The sequence below is a fragment of the Lucilia sericata genome, unplaced genomic scaffold (genome assembly GCF_015586225.1).
Source record: "Lucilia sericata isolate MDLA Ls3-8-SP2 unplaced genomic scaffold, ASM1558622v1 Contig002041F_arrow, whole genome shotgun sequence".
In the NCBI taxonomy this organism is placed as follows: Eukaryota; Metazoa; Arthropoda; class Insecta; order Diptera; family Calliphoridae; genus Lucilia; species Lucilia sericata.
Window position 1 is genome coordinate 41,663 of NW_023995903.1, and position 19,118 is coordinate 60,780.

At 31.4% G+C, this 19,118-nt stretch overlaps 1 protein-coding gene across 3 annotated transcripts in view; it reads left to right on the plus strand.

The window, feature by feature from the left end:
• Positions 1-19,118, plus strand: part of LOC119613275 (glycogen-binding subunit 76A) — a 48,194-nt gene that overhangs the window by 19,944 nt on the left and 9,132 nt on the right. The window contains exon 1 of one of the 3 annotated variants that reach the window (XM_037969278.1): positions 7,853-8,104. The exons of the other annotated variants lie outside the window; for them this stretch is intronic. The gene's annotated coding sequence lies outside the window, so the exon portion shown is untranslated. Of the gene's footprint in view, positions 1-7,852; positions 8,105-19,118 lie in introns of those variants that run through there. 3 annotated transcript variants of the gene reach the window in all.

Here is a 19,118-nt window from a genome sequence, read left to right on the forward strand (position 1 = left end):
AGTCTATAGTCTAGTCTATAGTCTAGTCTATAGTCTAGTCTATAGTCTAGTCTATAGTCTAGTCTATAGTCTAGTCTATAGTCTATCTATAGTCTAGTCTATAGTCTAGTCTATAGTCTAGTCTATAGTCTAGTCTATAGTCTAGTCTATAGTCTAGTCTATAGTCTAGTCTAGTCTAGTCTATAGTCTAGTCTATAGTCTAGTCTATAGTCTAGTCTATAGTCTAGTCTATAGTCTAGTCTATAGTCTAGTCTATAGTCTAGTCTATAGTCTAGTCTATAGTCTAGTCTATAGTCTAGTCTATAGTATAATCCATAGTCTAGTAAATAGTGTAGTCTATAGTATAATCTATAGTCTAGTCTAGTCCATAGTCTAGTCTATAGTCTATAGTCTAGTCTATAGTCTAGTCTATAGTCTAGTCTATAGTCTAGTCTATAGTCTAGTCTATGGTCTAGTCTATCTAGTCTATAGTCTAGTCTATAGTCTAGTCTATAGTCTAGTCTATAGTCTAGTCTATGGTCTAGTCTATAGTCTAGTCTATAGTCTAGTCTATAGTCTAGTCTATAGTCTAGTCTATAGACTAGTCTATAATCTAGTCTATAGTCTAGTCTATAGTCTAGTCTATAGTCTAGTCTATAGTCTAGTCTATAGTCTAGTCTATAGTATAATCTATAGTCTGGTCTATAGTGTAGTCTATAGTCTAGTCTATAGTCTAGTCTATAATCTAGTCTATAGTCTAGTCTATAGTCTAGTCTATAGTCTAGTCTATAGTTTAGTCTAAAGTCTGGTCTATAGTCTAGTCTATAGTCTAGTCTATAATCTAGTCTATAATCTAGTCTATAGTCTAGTCTATAGTCTAGTCTATAGTCTAGTCTATAGTCTAGTCTATAGTCTAGTCTATAGTCTAGTCTATAGTCTAGTCTATAGTCTAGTCTATAGTCTAGTCTATAGTCTAGTCTATAGTCTAGTCTATAGTCTAGTCTATAGTCTAGTCTATAGTCTAGTCTATAGTCTAGTCTATAGTCTAGTCTATAGTCTAGTCTATAGTCTAGTCTATAGTCTATAGTCTAGTCTATAGTCTAGTCTATAGTCTAGTCTATAGTCTAGTCTATAGTATAATCCATAGTCTAGTAAATAGTGTAGTCTATAGTATAATCTATAGTCTAGTCTAGTCCATAGTCTAGTCTATAGTCTAGTCTATAGTCTAGTCTATAGTCTAGTCTATAGTCTAGTCTATAGTCTAGTCTATAGTCTAGTCTATAGTCTAGTCTATAGTCTAGTCTATAGTCTAGTCTATAGTCTAGTCTATGGTCTAGTCTATAGTCTAGTCTATAGTCTAGTCTATAGTCTAGTCTATAGTCTAGTCTATAGACTAGTCTATAATCTAGTCTATAGTCTAGTCTATAGTCTAGTCTATAGTCTAGTCTATAGTCTAGTCTATAGTCTAGTCTATAGTATAATCTATAGTCTAGTCTATAGTGTAGTCTATAGTCTAGTCTATAGTCTAGTCTATAATCTAGTCTATAGTCTAGTCTATAGTCTAGTCTATAGTCTAGTCTATAGTCTAGTCTATAGTCTAGTCTATAGTCTAGTCTATAGTCTAGTCTATAGTCTAGTCTATAATCTAGTCTATAGTCTAGTCTATAGTCTAGTCTATAGTCTAGTCTATAGTCTAGTCTATAGTCTAGTCTATAGTCTAGTCTATAGTCTAGTCTATAGTCTAGTCTATAGTCTAGTCTATAGTCTAGTCTATAGTCTAGTCTATAGTCTAGTCTATAGTCTAGTCTATAGTCTAGTCTATAGTCTAGTCTATAGTCTAGTCTATAGTCTAGTCTATAGTCTAGTCTATAGTCTAGTCTATAGTCTAGTCTATAGTCTAGTCTATAGTCTAGTCTATAGTCTAGTCTATAGTCTAGTCTATAGTCTAGTCTATAGTCTAGTCTATAGTCTAGTCTATAGTCTAGTCTATAGTCTAGTCTATAGTCTAGTCTATAGTCTAGTCTATAGTCTAGTCTATAGTCTAATCTATAGTCTAGTCTACAGTCTAGTCTATAGTCTAGTCTATAGTCTAGTCTATAGTCTAGTCTATAGTCTAGTCTATAGTCTAGTCTATAGTCTAGTCTATAGTCTAGTCTATAGTTTTGTCTATAGTCTAGTCTATAGTCTAGTCTATAGTCTAGTCTATAGTCTAGTCTATAGTCTAGTCTATAGTCTAGTCTATAGTCTAGTCTATAGTCTAGTCTATAGTCTAGTCTATAGTCTAGTCTATAGTCTAGTCTATAGTCTAGTCTATAGTCTAGTCTATAGTCTAGTCTATAGTCTAGTCTATAGTCTAGTCTATAGTCTAGTCTATAGTCTAGTCTATAGTCTAGTCTATAGTCTAGTCTATAGTCTAGTCTATAGTCTAGTCTATAGTCTAGTCTATAGTCTAGTCTATAGTCTAGTCTATAGTCTAGTCTATAGTCTAGTCTATAGTCTAGTCTATAGTCTAGTCTATAGTCTAGTCTATAGTCTAGTCTATAGTCTAGTCTATAGTCGTCTATAGTCTAGTCTATAGTCTAGTCTATAGTCTAGTCTATAGTCTAGTCTATAGTCTAGTCTATAGTCTAGTCTATAGTCTAGTCTATAGTCTAGTCTATAGTCTAGTCTATAGTCTAGTCTATAGTCTAGTCTATAGTCTAGTCTATAGTCTAGTCTATAGTCTAGTCTATAGTCTAGTCTATAGTCTAGTCTATAGTCTAGTCTATAGTCTAGTCTATAGTCTAGTCTATAGTCTAGTCTATAGTCTAGTCTATAGTCTAGTCTATAGTCTAGTCTATAGTCTAGTCTATAGTCTAGTCTATAGTCTAGTCTATATCTAGTCTATAGTCTAGTCTATAGTCTAGTCTATAGTCTAGTCTATACTCAGTCTAAAGTATAATATATTGTCTGGCCTATAGACTGAACTATATTCTAGTCTTTAGTTTAGTCTATAGTCAGAACTATTGCCTATTGTCATTATTATCTTCTTGAATATAGTCGAAGTAGCCTATATGCTTGACTATGTTCTGGATTATAGTATAGTATATTGTTTAAACTATAGTCTTGTCTATTGTTTAGTCTTTATCCTATGAATTAAACAACATTGTGTAAAGTTTTTACTTTCGAATAGATATTCTTACAATAGAAAATATATTTGCGATCGTTTAACAATAAACTCTAAAACCAGATAAGATTTTATGTTTAACCGATAACATTCTTTTATTACTAATCATTTGCAGATTTTATTAAATTTAGAACAGTTATATGCATGTATATATAAAACACAGAGATTATATGTACATTAAAAAATATGTTATCACCGAAGATTGTGTTGGGTCTATGTTCGTTACTGGTGGAACTTAAGATAAGGTGTTCAAAGATAAGGTGTTCAAATCGTAGTCTAAACACAACAGGGTGATTTCTTTAAAAGGTTTTCAAAAATATTTTAGCAGTTATATGTATATGTACATAATTAAGTTTAAATTGTACCACAATGATATTCCTTATAGATACTAAACAGAATGGAGAGGCAAATCCATCCATTTTGAAATGGGCGTTTTATGTTCCTTACCTCTTCATCACTTATTTAAGCAACTTACCTTTGCGTTAGTTCTTTTGACATTTTAAAATATTTATAAAATTTTCTATAAATTATTCCTAATTTTATACTCAAAATGTCAAATGTCACATTGACAGCTGTTGTAGTTGATTAACTATACAATGTTTAATTTAAAAATATTTAATTTTCTCTAGCAATGAACCGAAAATTTGCTGGTATTTTATTTTTTGGGTAAAAGAAAATAAAATTAATTTAAGCAGCAAATAAATGAATGACTAACTGAGGTCCATTAAATATAAATAAATCATCTAAACGTGTGATAAGTTCAATTGGTCTCTTATCATTTGTCAATAAAAAAAACGACAACAGCAATAATAATAAAAAAATCTTTGTGGTTTTTTAATTTTAGTAAATTGTTAAAAAGAATATAAAATATAACTGAATAAGTAAGAGTGTTGGTTGTGCATGGCTATATAATACCCTACTGCACTAGAACTGAACTAGAACTGAACTAGAACTGAACTAGAACTGAACTAGAACTGAACTAGAACTGAACTAGAACTGAACTAGAACTGAACTAGAACTGAACTAGAACTGAACTAGAACTGAACTAGAACTGAACTAGAACTGAACTAGAACTGAACTAGAACTGAACTAGAACTGAACTAGAACTGAACTAGAACTAGAACTGAACTAGAACTGAACTAGAACTAGAACTAGAACTGAACTAGAACTGAACTAGAACTGAACTAGACTAGACTATAGACTAGACTAGACTATAGACTAGACTATAAACTAACCTATAGACTAACCAATAGACTAACCTATAGACTAACCTATAGACTAGACTATAGACTAGACTATAGACAAGACTATAGACTAGACTATAGACTAGACTATCAGACTAGACTATAGACTAGACTATAGACTAGACTATAGACTAGTCTATAGTCTAGTCTATAGTCTGGTCTATAGTCTGGTCTATAGTCTAGTCTATAGTCTAGTCTATAGTCTAGTCTATAGTCGTAGTCTATGGTCTGGTCTATAGTCTAGTCTATAGTCTAGTCTATAGTCCTAGTCTATAGTCTAGTCTATAGTCTAGTCTATAGTCTAGTCTATAGTCCTAGTCTATGGTCTGGTCTATAGTCTAGTCTATAGTCCTAGTCTATAGTCTGGTCTATAGTCTAGTCTATAGTCTGGTCTATAGTCCGAGTCTAGTCTGGTCTATACTCTAGTCTATAGTCTAGTCTATAGTCTAGTCTATAGTCTAGTCTATGGTCTGGTCTATAGTCTAGTCTATAGTCTAGTCTATAGTCCTAGTCTATAGTCTAGTCTATATTCTAGTCTATAGTCTAGTCTACAGTCTAAGTCCTAAGTCTTAGTCTATAGTCTAGTCCTAGTCCTAGTCTAGTCTATAGTCTATCCTAGTCTATAGTCTAGTCTAGTCTATAGTCTAGTCTATAGTCTAGTCTATAGTCTAGTCTATAGTCTAGTCTATAGTCTAGTCTATAGTCTAGTCTATAGTCTAGTCTATAGTCTAGTCTATAGTCTAGTCCAACGGTTCCCAAATGGGGGTCCGCGGACCCCTAGTGGTCCGTAGTAAAAATCCTAGGGGGTCCGCGAAGACGAACGAAAAAAAACCATGAATAAACAATATTCTGCTTTTATATGTATGTATGTACATATCTCCAATTTTGTGCAATAATCCCAAATTTTTTGGTGACTTTTTGAATTTATTTTTTCGGTTGTTTATCAGGAAGAAGCTAGGCCCTACAAATTATTGTATAACTTTTATAAAATAAAGTATTGCGTGATTTGTAATTTTTATTTCTGTATATGTACTGAAATAATGGTTTTTATTTCAGACAAATAATACTCTGCCTTACAATTAAATTAGGGATACTGGTACCGGAGTATGAAGTTTAATTCAAAGACAAGCTTATTACAGATTTAAGTTTATCAAATTGTAAGCAAAAGTGTTCTTGTTTGAAAGGACTAAAATTATATATTTCCAAAACAGAGGTGACTCTTTATGTATATCTTTATAAATATTCCAATCCGACGTGATACACAGATTTTAACTTGATTTTGTTGACCAATACATATTATTAAATTAACATCAGAAAATCCATAGCGTTTCGCGTAAATATGTAGCCAAAAAACCATGAAGTAAAATAATTCGTTGGTATTTTAAAATTCAAATTTAAGTTCCAAATTCATAGTACTTTAACAAAGAGTTCAAATCATATATTATGCGGATAACGCATTCCGCAACAACATAGAAGAAGTCCAACTTCTTATATTATTTTCCCGAAAACTTAGCTCACTTACTCAGTTCACCCTTTGCAATCGCAACAAATTTTTGAAACGTGACTCCTTAAGCACATGTGACAATATTTGATAAAGAAACCTTTTCGCTACCTTGAAGAAAAATGAACATGAAAGATCTCACGATCATAAAATTAAACATCATGTTAACATATCAACAAAGAAGTCATTCTATCTCAAAACATGCAATTGAAAACCTATCTGAAATATTATATATTCGCAAAGTACGGGAATATTTATAGATATGACAATCTCTACATTTATTAGACCTATAATTAATGAACTAGGTCAATTTTCGGATGGACAATTATTTAGAACAATAAGATATCAAATATGTATGGGGGTCCGCGAAATTAAATAAGTTCTTCAAGGGGTCCGCGAAGTAAAAATCGGTGGGAACCGCTGGTCATCTAGTCTATAGTCTAGTCTATAGTCTAGTCTATAGTCTAGTCTATAGTCTAGTCTATAGTCTAGTCTATAGTCTAGTCTATAGTCTAGTCTATAGTCTAGTCTAGTCTATAGTTAGTCTATAGTCTAGTCTATAGTCTAGTCTATAGTCTGTCTATGTCTAGTCTATAGTCTAGTCTATAGTCTAGTCTATAGTCTAGTCTATAGTCTAGTCTATAGTCTAGTCTATAGTCTAGTCTATAGTCTAGTCTATAGTCTAGTCTATAGTCTAGTCTATAGTCTAGTCTATAGTCTAGTCTATAGTCTAGTCTATATCTAGTCTATAGTCTAGTCTATAGTCTAGTCTATAGTCTAGTCTATAGTCTAGTCTATAGTCTAGTCTATAGTCTAGTCTATAGTCTAGTCTATAGTCTAGTCTATAGTCTAGTCTATAGTCTAGTCTATAGTCTAGTCTATAGTCTAGTCTATAGTCTAGTCTATAGTCTAGTCTATAGTCTAGTCTATAGTCTAGTCTATAGTCTAGTCTATAGTCTAGTCTATAGTCTAGTCTATAGTCTAGTCTATAGTCTAGTCTATAGTCTGTCTATAGTCTAGTCTATAGTCTAGTCTATAGTCTAGTCTATAGTCTAGTCTATAGTCTAGTCTATAGTCTAGTCTATAGTCTAGTCTATAGTCTAGTCTATAGTCTAGTCTATAGTCTAGTCTATAGTCTAGTCTATAGTCTAGTCTATAGTCTAGTGTATAGTCGAGTCTATAGTCTAGTCTATAGTCTAGTCTATAGTCTAGTGGTATAGTTTGTATTATCTATAGCCTAGTTATTGGTCTCTACTATGCTGGACTATAGGAGTGTAGGGTATAAACATTTCGTTGAAAATTAAATTGTTTTTAATTTTATTAAAATATTTTTATTATTTTCGCTTTTTTCGAAATCTTATTAATTAGAGAGTTTTTATTATTATTCCCGTATCTATTAAATACAGAGCAGATATATAACAATAAACTCCTAAGAAAAATATTTAAATATTTGTGATTTTTGTTGTAAACATCTAGATTCGGTAGACCATAGAACAACTGGCAGGAGGGTTTCACTCTTAAAGAAAAACAATACGTTTTTTTGTGAACAAAAAAATAACCGCAGTTTTATGGCGTCAAGTATCTGCTACTTACTCACACCTCTACATAAAAGTACGAATGCACAGATGCATTTTTCTTTCTATCTATCTAGCTACCTAATTGCAGGCAGCATCTCGATACTTTAAAGCTGTTTGTGTGCATGTATGTTTTATTTTCTACCTCTAGTGCGATTAAATTGGTACTAAATAAAATGCACTTTTTTCGCTAAATGTTAATTTCGACATGGTTTTCTGCCTGCCATTTCTTATCGTCCGCCTTACCCGCATTCACCATCATAATCATCTGGCATATAGGTACTTAGTCAGTCTGTGTTTTGAATCTTGAAAATACAACACTTTTTTATTTTATTTCATTTTCAATATTATTATCATTGTATATGCCAAAATCAAAACAAATCAGTGCACATTTAGACACCGGTATAAACAAGTTTGTAATTTGTTTTTATTATATTTTTAAATTTTGTCGCATTAAAAATATTCTTAATACTTTAAAGAAAATTACAAAATTTCACATTTTTTAAATGAAAGTGTTTTTTATGAAAATAATATTTAATATACACAAAACTAAAGTTTTATTAAAGTTTTAACATAAAAACTTTTTTATAAAATTTAAAAAAAAAGTTAAATCTTGTGAAAATTACATAATTCCTATTAGGTAAATAGTGCAAAAATAATATCTTTATCTAGTGAAAACTATTAGTGAAAGATTTCAAATTATAAATAATATATGTGAAAAAACATTTGAAAGAAATCAACTGATGTCTACATATTTTTTATATCTAGACACTCCCATATGCAAAAAAGGGGTGTGATATATCCAAATCATGTGTGATAAATGTACTTAAAGAAACAATTAAAAAATAAAAATATTTATTATATATAGTCTGACGAAAATCGAAAGAGCTGACAATATATTTATGAAGGAATTTAAAAACAAATTTCAAAGATCTCATCCAATGACGTTCTATATTCGCGGACCAGTTTTAGTGTATTATAGATAATAAAACTAGAACTGAACTAGAACTGAACTAGAACTGAACTAGAATAAACTAGAACTGAACTAGAACTGAACTAGAACTGAACTAGAACTGAACTAGAACTGAACTAGAACTGAACTAGAACTGAACTAGAACTGAACTAGAACTGAACTAGAACTGAACTAGAACTGAACTAGAACTGAACTAGAACTGAACTAGAACTGAACTAGAACTGAACTAGAACTGAACTAGAACTGAACTAGAACTGAACTAGAACTGAACTAGAACTGAACTAGAACTGAACTAGAACTGAACTAGAACTGAACTAGAACTGAACTAGAACTGAACTAGAACTGAACTAGAACTGAACTAGAACTGAACTAGAACAACTGAACTGAACTAGAACTGAACTAGAACTGAACTAGAACTCACTAGAACAACTAGAACTCAACTAGAACTGAACTAGAACTGAACTAGAACTGAACTAGAACTGAACTAGAACTGAACTAGAACTGAACTAGAACTGAACTAGAACTGAACTAGAACTGAACTAGAACTGAACTAGAACTGAACTAGAACTGAACTAGAACTGAACTAGAACTGAACTAGAACTGAACTAGAACTGAACTAGAACTGAACTAGAACTGAACTAGAACTGAACTAGAACTGAACTAGAACTGAACTAGAACTGAACTAGAACTGAACTAGAACTGAACTAGAACTGAACTAGAACTGAACTAGAACTGAACTAGAACTGAACTAGAACTGAACTAGAACTGAACTAGAACTGAACTAGAACTGAACTAGAACTGAACTAGAACTGAACTAGAACTGAACTAGAACTGAACTAGAACTGAACTAGAACTGAACTAGACTGAACTAGAACTGAACTAGAACTGAACTAGAACTAGAACTGAACTGAACTAGAACTAGAACTGAACTAGAACTAGAACTGAACTAGAACTGAACTAGAACTGAACTAGAACTGAACTAGAACTAAACTAGAACTGAACTAGAACTGAACTAGAACTGAACTAGAACTAAACTAGAACTGAACTAGAACTGAACTAGAACTGAACTAGAACTGAACTAGAACTGAACTAAACTGAACTAGAACTGAACTAGAAACTGAACTAGAACTGAACTAGAACTGAACTAGAACTGAACTAGAACTGAACTAGAACTGAACTAGAACTGAACTAGAAACTAGAACTGAACTAGAACTGAACTAGAACTGAACTAGAACTGAACTAGAACTGAACTAGAACTGAACTAGAACTGAACTAGAACTGAACTAGAAACTGAACTAGAAATGAACTAGAACTGAACTAGAACTGAACTAGAACTGAACTAGAACGAACTAGAAGAACTAGAAAGAACTAGAACTGAACTAGAACTGAACTAGAACTGAACTAGAACTGAACTAGAACTGAACTAGAACTGAACTAGAACTGAACTAGAATGAACTAGAACTGAACTAGAAATGAACTAGAACTGAACTAGAACTGAACTAGAAATGAACTAGAACTGAACTAGAACTGAACTAGAACTGAACTAGAACTGAACTAGAACTGAACTAGAACTAACTAGAACAGAACTAGAACGAACTAGAACTGAACTAGAACTGAAACTAGAACTGAACTAGAACTGAACAGAACTGAACTAGAACTGAACTAGAACTGAACTAGAACTGAACTAGAACTGAAACTAGAACTGAACTAGAACTGAACTAGAACTGAACTAGAACTGAACTAGAACTGAACTAGAACTGAAACTGAGAACTAGAACTGAACTAGAACTGAACTAGAACTGAACTAGAACTGAACTAGAACTGAACTAGAACTGAACTAGAACTGAACTAGAACTGAACTAGAACTGAACTAGAACTGAACTAGAACGAACTAGAACTGAACTAGAACTGAACTAGAACTGAACTAGACTGAACTAGAACTGAACTAGAACTGAACTAGAACTGAACTAGAACTGAACTAGAACTGAACTAGAAACTGAAACTGAACTGAACTAGAACTGAACTAGAACTGAACTAGAACTGAACTAGAACTGAACTAGAACTGAACTAGAACTGAACTGAACTGAACTAGAACTGAAAGAACTGAACTAGAACTGAACTAGAACTGACTAGAACTGAACTAGAACTGAACTAGAACTGAACTAGAACTGAACTAGAACTGAACTAGAACTGAACTAGAACTGAACTAGAACTGAACTAGACTGAACTAGAACTGAACTAGAACTGAACTAGAACTGAACTAGAACTGAACTAGAACTGAACTAGAACTGAATTAGAACTGAACTAGAACTGAACTAGAACTGAACTGGAACTGAACTAGAACTGAACTAGAACTGAACTAGAAACTGAACTAGAACTGAACTAGAACTGACTAGAACAGAACTAGAACAGAACAGAACTAGAACAGAACTAAAACAGAACTAGACATTACTAGAAGAGAACTAGAAAAGAAATAGAAAAGAACTAAAACAGAACTAGAAGAGAACTAGAATAGAAATGAAAAGAACTAGAACAGACTTAGAACAGAACTAGAACTAGAACAGAACTAGAACAGGACTAGAACTAAACTAGAACAGAACTAGGAACTGAACTAGAACTGAACTAGAACTGAACTAGAACTGAACTAGAACTGAACTAGAACTGAACTAGAACTGAACTAGAACTGAACTAGAACTGAAGTAGAACTGACTAGAACTGAACTAGAACTGAACTAGAACTGAACTAGAACTGACTAGAACTGAACTAGAACTGAACTAGAACTGAACTGAACTAGAACTGAACTAGAACTGAACTAGAACTGAACTAGAACTGAACTGACTGAACTTGAACTAGAACTAGAACTGAACTAGAACTAGAACTGACTGAACTGACTAACTGACTAGAACTGAACTAGAACTGAACTAGAACTGACTAGAACTGAACTAGAACTGAACTAGAACTGAACTAGAACTGACTAGAACTGAACTAGAACTGAACTAGAACTGACTAGAACTGAACTAGAACTGAACTAGAACTGAACTAGACTGAACTAGAACTGACTAGAACTGAACTAGAAATGAACTAGAACTGAACTAGAACTGAACTAGAACTGAACTAGAACTGAACTAGAACTGAACTAGAACTGAACTAGAACTGAACTAGAACTGAACTAGAACTGAACTAGAACTGAACTAGAACTGAACTAGAACTGAACTAGAACTGAACTAGAACGAACTAGAACAGAACCAGAACAGAACTAGAAACAGAACTAGAACAGAACTAGAACAGGAATAGAACAGAACTAGAACATAAATAGAGCTGAAGTTAACTTATAGCAGATCAAATATATTAGATAACGGAGTGTTTACGATTCGCTTTAGTTAGCTTTTACTGTAACAGCGAATACCTACTTGTTTATATTACAAATGGTTACAAAATTATCATTTTATTTATAATATTATACATATTTACTAAGAGGAATATTGAATTTTTTCATTCCGTATAATTAATTTTACTATTGAGATGAATAAAATTTTGAAAAGTTTTTGACATGTAGCAAATGATTACAAAGTGTAACTTAAAAAAAATTGCGTTGAAAATAATAAATATTATAATAAAAAGCAATTAATTAAAATTAATTTAAAACAAAGTGTGATTTTATAGAAAAAAAAAAAAAAAACGAAATAAACTTAAAATGAAGGCGTGACTTAAGAAACTTTTAAAACACGTGCCCGCCCCTGTTAGAAGTATTTTTGCAATATGTAGCAATTTCACATAACAAGCTAATTATAGCCAATATTCCAGTTATAAAGAAAAACAATTAAGGAATTATTATTTATCGTGCTTATGAAAAATTCGCAATTTTCAACACTTTGTCAGTTTTAATTTTTTTTATTTAAAAATTTTGCGCAAAATGTTAAATTATAATTTATTAAAAACCAAATGATGTTTTTGCAACAGATGCTGTTTGTGTGTGTGTTTTTTGTTAATTTTTTAAATTATATATATGTTTTTTTACTAAATTAATATTAAGTGTATTTTGGTGGATATTTTTCCACTTTTCTTTTTGAAAAAAAATTTTTATCACATGATTTATACTGAATGTTTTGGCTCTACACTTTTTCAGTGTTTTTATGTATTTATTATGGAATTTTTGAAACCCCTGTTTTTTAGAAAATAGCACAGACAATTTAAAATACACCCACGCAAATTAAATAGCCTCTGCTTGTTTCATAACAAATTGATAATTTAGTAAAAAAAAAAGTATTTTTAAAAAAAAATTTTGCAAAAATAGAAATCAAATTAAAAACAAAACAGCAAAATAATCAATTTGATTATAAAAAAAAAAATAAAATAATAATCTAAACAACTTTTCAATCTTGTAGTTTTTTATTTCTAAATTGTCATTAGCATTTCATAGGTTGAACCTTTCAGATTTATGAGAATTTAATTGATAATGTCGAGAGTTTATTATAAGTCTATCACATGTCTAATGCTAAAAGCATTAGACCCTTAAAACGCTTATGTTTGAGCACTCTAATTGTGCACCATGGGTAGAATATAGGTATAAAGTGGGTTTTCTAAGAAATTTATATAGGTTCTATAATATACATCCTAATCATCTTAAAAAATCTTAATTTGTTTACATTTCATATAAAATTTCTAAAAATAACAACTGGCGTTGCTTGCAAAAACAATCTTTTTTTTTATTATATAGAAAAATAATTATCATAATAACTGTAAAATTATATATATATATAAATATTTTTAATATTAATCACTCTCTTCTATATAGTATACCTATAATAATCAAAATGTTACATTTGCTCGCCACCAGCCACAACAACAGTTTAAGCACTCAGTTGTCAAGATCACTGGATCAAAATCAGCCAAGCATTCACATGCCAATCAACTGAGAGTTTAAAGTTCTTAAAAAACAAAAATTTCGTCGCACTTTTACAAATCGATCACTCATTTAGGATGTGAACTTACGCTTGTATTCATAATTTTTTCACGATTTTGAAAAATATGAATTGTAATAGAATATCGCTTGATAGTTATATTTTTTAACTGTATTTATAGTAACAATAGCAAGCACGTGCTTTGTAGTATAATTAAAAATAAACAGAACACAAGTTAGTTGGACCTTGAACTTAGTATAAAGCTAGCATAAAGCTAAAGAAATCCTTATCGTAATTTCAGTAATGAATCATCAGGAAAGGTAACTAATATAGAACTAATCTCCGAATTGTTGTATTTTTGGTTTAACAATCGGTTTTACTTAAATTCAATACTAGTTCTGTTCTAGTTCTGTTCTAGTTCTGTTCTAGTTCTGTTCTAGTTCTGTTCTAGTTCTGTTCTAGTTCTGTTCTAGTTCTGTTCTAGTTATGTTCTAGTTCTGTTCTAGTTCTGTTCTAGTTCTGTTCTGTTCTAGTTCTGTTCTAGTTCTGTTCTAGTTCTGTTCTAGTTCTGTTCTAGTTCTGTTCTAGTTCTGTTCTAGTTCTGTTCTAGTTCTGTTCTAGTTCTGTTCTAGTTCTGTTCTAGTTCTGTTCTAGTTCTGTTCTAGTTCTGTTCTAGTTCTGTTCTAGTTCTGTTCTAGTTCTGTTCTAGTTCTGTTCTAGTTCTGTTCTAGTTCTGTTCTAGTTCTGTTCTAGTTTCGTTCTAGTTCTGTTCTAGTTCTGTTCTAGTTCTGTTCTAGTTTTTCTAGTTATTTCTAGTTCTGTTCTAGTTCTGTTCTAGTTCTGTTCTAGTTCTAGTTCTGTTCTAGTTCTGTTCTAGTTTGTTCTAGTTCTGTTCTAGTTCTGTTCTAGTTCTGTTCTAGTTCTGTTTAGTTCTGTTCTAGTTCTGTTCTAGTTCTGTTCTAGTTCTGTTCTAGTTCTGTTCTAGTTCTAGTTCTGTTCTAGTTCTGTTCTAGTTTATGTTCTAGTTCTGTTCTAGTTCTGTTCTAGTTCTGTTCTAGTTCTTTCTAGTTCTGTTCTAGTTCTGTTCTAGTTCTGTTCTAGTTCTGTTCTAGTTCAGTTCTAGTTCAGTTCTTTTCTTCTAGTTCGTTCTAGTTCAGTTCTAGTTCAGTTCTAGTTCAGTTCTGTTCTCAGTTCTGTTCAGTTCTAGTTCTGTTCTAGTTCAGTTCTAGTTCAGTTCTAGTTCAGTTCTAGTTCTGTTCTAGTTCTGTTCTAGTTCAGTTCTAGTTCTTTCTAGTTTAGTCTTCTAGTTCTTCTAGTTCTGTTCTAGTTCTTTCTAGTTCTGTTCTAGTTCTGTTCTGTTCTTTCTAGTTCTGTTCTAGTTCTGTTAGTTCTGTTCTAGTTCTGTTCTAGTTCTGTTCTAGTTCTGTTCTAGTTCTGTTCTAGTTCTGTTCTAGTTCTGTTTCTAGTTCTGTTCTAGTTCTGTTCTAGTTCTGTTTCTAGTTCTGTTTCTAGTTCTGTTCTAGTTCTGTTCTAGTTCTGTTCTAGTTCTGTTCTAGTTCTGTTCTAGTTCTGTTCTAGTTCTGTTCTAGTTCTGTTCTAGTTCTGTTCTAGTTCTGTTCTAGTTCTGTTCTAGTTCTGTTCTAGTTCTGTTCTGTTCGTAGTTCTGTTCTAGTTCTGTTCTAGTTCTGTTCTAGTTCTGTTCTAGTTCTGTTCTAGTTCTGTTCTAGTTCTGTTCTAGTTCTGTTCTAGTTCTGTTCTAGTTCTGTTCTAGTTCTGTTCTAGTTCTGTTCTAGTTCTGTTCTAGTTCTGTTCTAGTTCTGTTCTAGTTCTGTTCTAGTTCTGTTCTAGTTCTGTTCTAGTTCTGTTCTAGTTCTGTTCTAGTTCTGTTCTAGTTCGTTCTAGTTCTGTTCTAGTTCGTTCTAGTTCTGTTCTAGTTCTGTTCTAGTTCTGTTCAGTTCTGTTTAGTTCTGTTCTAGTTCTGTTCTAGTTCTGTTCTAGTTCTGTTCTAGTTCTGTTCTAGTTCTGTTCTAGTTCTGTTCTAGTTCTGTTCTAGTTTGTTCTAGTTCTGTTCTAGTTCTGTTCTAGTTCTGTCTAGTTCTGTTCTAGTTCTGTTCTAGTTCTGTTCTAGTTCTGTTCTAGTCTGTTCTAGTTCTGTTCTAGTTCAGTTCTAGTTCTGTTCTAGTTCTGTTCTAGTTCTGTTCTAGTTTCTGTTCTAGTTCTGTTCTAGTTCTGTTCTAGTTCTGTTCTAGTTCATGTTCTAGTTCTTCTAGTTTGTTCTAGTTCTTCTAGTTTGTTCTAGTTCTGTTCTAGTTCTGTTCAGTTCTAGTTTCAGTTCTAGTTCAGTTCTAGTTCAGTTCTAGTTCTAGTTCTAGTTCAGTTCTAGTTCAGTTCTAGTTCAGTTTCTAGTTCTAGTTCAGTTCTAGTTTCTTTCTAGTTCAGTTCAGTTTCAGTTCTAGTCTGTTCTAGTTCTGTTCTAGTTCTGTTCTAGTTCTTTTCTAGTTCTGTTTAGTTCTGTTCTAGTTCTTTCTAGTTCGTCTAGTTCTGTTCTAGTTCTGTTCTAGTTCTGTTCTAGTTCTGTTCTAGTTCTGTTCAGTTCTGTTCTAGTTCTGTTCTAGTTCTGTTTAGTTCTGTTCTAGTTCTGTTCTAGTTCTGTTCTAGTTCTGTTCTAGTTCTGTTCTAGTTCGTTCTAGTTGTTCTAGTTCTGTTCTAGTTTCTGTTCTAGTTCTGTTCTAGTTCTGTTTAGTTCGTTCTAGTTCTGTTCTAGTTCTGTTCTAGTTCTGTCTAGTTCTGTTCTAGTTCTGTTCTAGTTCTGTTCTAGTTCTGTTCTAGTTCTGTTCTAGTTCTGTTCTAGTTCTGTTCTAGTTCTGTTCTAGTCTTTTCTAGTTCTGTTCTAGTTCTGTTAGTTCTGTTCTAGTTCGTTCTATTCTGTTCTAGTTCTGTTCTAGTTTCTGTTCTGTTCTGTTCTGTTCTAGTTCGTTCTAGTTCTGTTCTAGTTCTGTCTAGTTCTGTTCTAGTTCTGTTCTAGTTCTGTTCTAGTCTCTGTTCTAGTTCTGTTCTAGTTCTGTTTCTAGTTTACTGTCTAGGTCTGTTCTAGTTCTGTTCTAGTTCTGTTTCTAGTTCTGTTCTAGTTCTGTTCTATTGTTCTAGTTCTGTCTAGTTCTGTATCTAGTTCTAGTTTCTAGTTCTGTTCTAGTTCTGTCTAGTTCTGTTCTAGTTCTGTTCTAGTTCTGTTCTAGTTCTGTTCTAGTTCTGTTCTAGTTCTGTTCTAGTTCTGTTCTAGTTCTGTTCTAGTTCTGTTCTAGTCCTGTTCTAGTTCAGTTCTAGTTCAGTGCTAGCTCTACACTTAGTTTTTGTTTTAATTTTACCAATATTTTGTTTATTTTTTTTATACAAAATTCTAATAATAAAGTAAATAGTAAATAAAAACTAATACGTAAAAGTACTTAAAATAAAACATACATTGTACGTCAATTAAAAGACATTTTGGGTACTAAAATAAACCTGAAAACACTAAAACACAAAAATTGTTTTTTTCAAGAGACTATTTTCAAATAGTTTTGAAATTGATTCATAAAAATTCATATAAATATTAGAATTAGTCATACTAAGATTTTGTTAAGTACACAAATATTACGTGGGTTTAGAGATAGCTAAAGTGCAGTTAAACTTTTGCCCTTGACTGTGAAAAGTATTTCGTATTGTTAGCGTAATGTCATTTTTAATTTATTTCTATAAGCAAAAAAGTATTTAAAATAAATTATTTGTCAAAGTCAACTATTTTTAACAAAATTTTTTAAAATTATGTTTATAGATTTTTTTGGCAAACGTAAAAACCTTTAAAAGTTTAAATTTTCTATAGAAATCATTCATAAAATATAGAAAATGTTTAACATAATTTTGTAAATTATAGGTTTTTTAATTACATGATTCATGGGCTAAATTAAATTTTATTATTAATTTATGAAAGAAATTATACCAAAATGTATTAAAATGTTTTGCTAAATGTTTTTTGAAACAATTTAATTAACAATTTTTTGGGGAGTATTTTTAGGAACAAATTTAACAAATTGGCACGTGAAAATTCTTGAAATATTTACCGACATCTGGCAAATTTATAGAAACGAAAAAAAATTTCAACATTTGAAAACTATTACAAAACTATTTACATGAAAAACCAACAAAAAATTAAAAGAAATACAATAAACTAAATAATTTAAATGTTTTAAGTTGCAAAAAAAGATTTTGCCAATTAACCAATGGCCTTGAACTATAATGAAAATTTCGTAAAAATATTGGCAATAAACAGAGGAAATTCACAAGACTCTAAACGTTTAGCATATGAACTTGTTAAACGTCAGATTTGACAGATGCTAGAAAGTAAATCTGAACCGTAACCGGAAAAGCACAAACGGAAGTTTCTCATAAAACAGATGTAGTAGTATCAAAGGAAATTATAAATAAATTTATAAAGAATGTTATTACAAACAATTTAATTGTTTCAATTAAAAACTGCAAAAAGTTGAATACTGAACTTTCAAAGTCTGGTTTTTCTTAAAATTTATTTTTACTTTTATAATTATTTTCATATTTTTATTTATTTATTATCTTCTAAGTTTAACATTTCTTTAAAAATCATTGCTTTTGTTTTCGTTTTTTTTTTTCTTTGTTGTCTTTTCAATTTCTTTTTCAAAATGGCTTGCTTCCAACTGAAAAGTGCAGAAATCTATATTAAATGCGCTTAAATATTGTGTTCTTTTTAAATTGTTTTAAATTTTTTTCTTAAATTTTTTTTGCATTTATTTTTATTTATATTCTTCATTTTTATTACATTTGTTTGGGTGGTATGACGTTCGTATAATGTATGTTTATTTTCTTAATGATTGAAGATCTTCTTTTTTTTTGATGATATAGCAACAACAACAGAATTAAATAAAAAGCATCATTTCTCAAAAAGTTTAAACAGTGGGTTGTAAAAACGAAGATTATTATATAAAGCCAAAAAGCTTCATATTGAATAAGCTCTAGCCTATAACCTCGACTATAATCCAAACTTTTTTCTCTAGTTAAGTTCTAGTTCAGTACTAGTTCAGTTCTAGTTCAGTTCTACTTCAGTTCTAGTTCAGTTATAGTTCAGTTTTAGTTCAGTTCTAGTTCAGTTCTAGTTCAGTTCTAGTTCAGTTCTAGTTCAGTTCTAGTTCAGTTCTAGTTCAGTTCTAGTTCAGTTCTAGTTCAGTTCTAGTTCAGTTCTAGTTCAGTTCTAGTTCAGTTCTAGTTCAGTTCTAGTTCAGTTCTAGTTCTAGTTCAGTTCTAGTTCAGTTCTAGTTCAGTTCAGTTAGTTCTAGTTCAGTTCTAGTTCAGTTCTAGTTCAGTTCTAGTTCAGTTCTAGTTCAGTTCTAGTTCAGTTCTAGTTTAGTTCTAGTTCAGTTCTAGTTCTGCTCTAGTTCTGTTCTAGTACTGTTCTAGTTCTGTTCTAGTTCTGTTCTAGTTCAGTTCTAGTTCAGTTCTAGTTCAGTTCTAGTTCAGTTCTAGTTCAGTTCTAGTTCAGTTCTAGTTCTGTTCTAGTTCTGTTCTAGTTCTGTTCTAGTTCTGTTCTAGTTCTGTTCTAGTTCTGTTCTAGTTCTGTTCTAGTTCTGTTCTAGTTCTGTTCTAGTTCTGTTCTAGTTCTGTTCTAGTTCTGTTCTAGTTCTGTTCTAGTTCTGTTCTAGTTCTGTTCTAGTTCTGTTCTAGTTCTGTTCTAGTTCTGTTCTAGTTCTGTTCTAGTTCTGTTCTAGTTCTGATCTA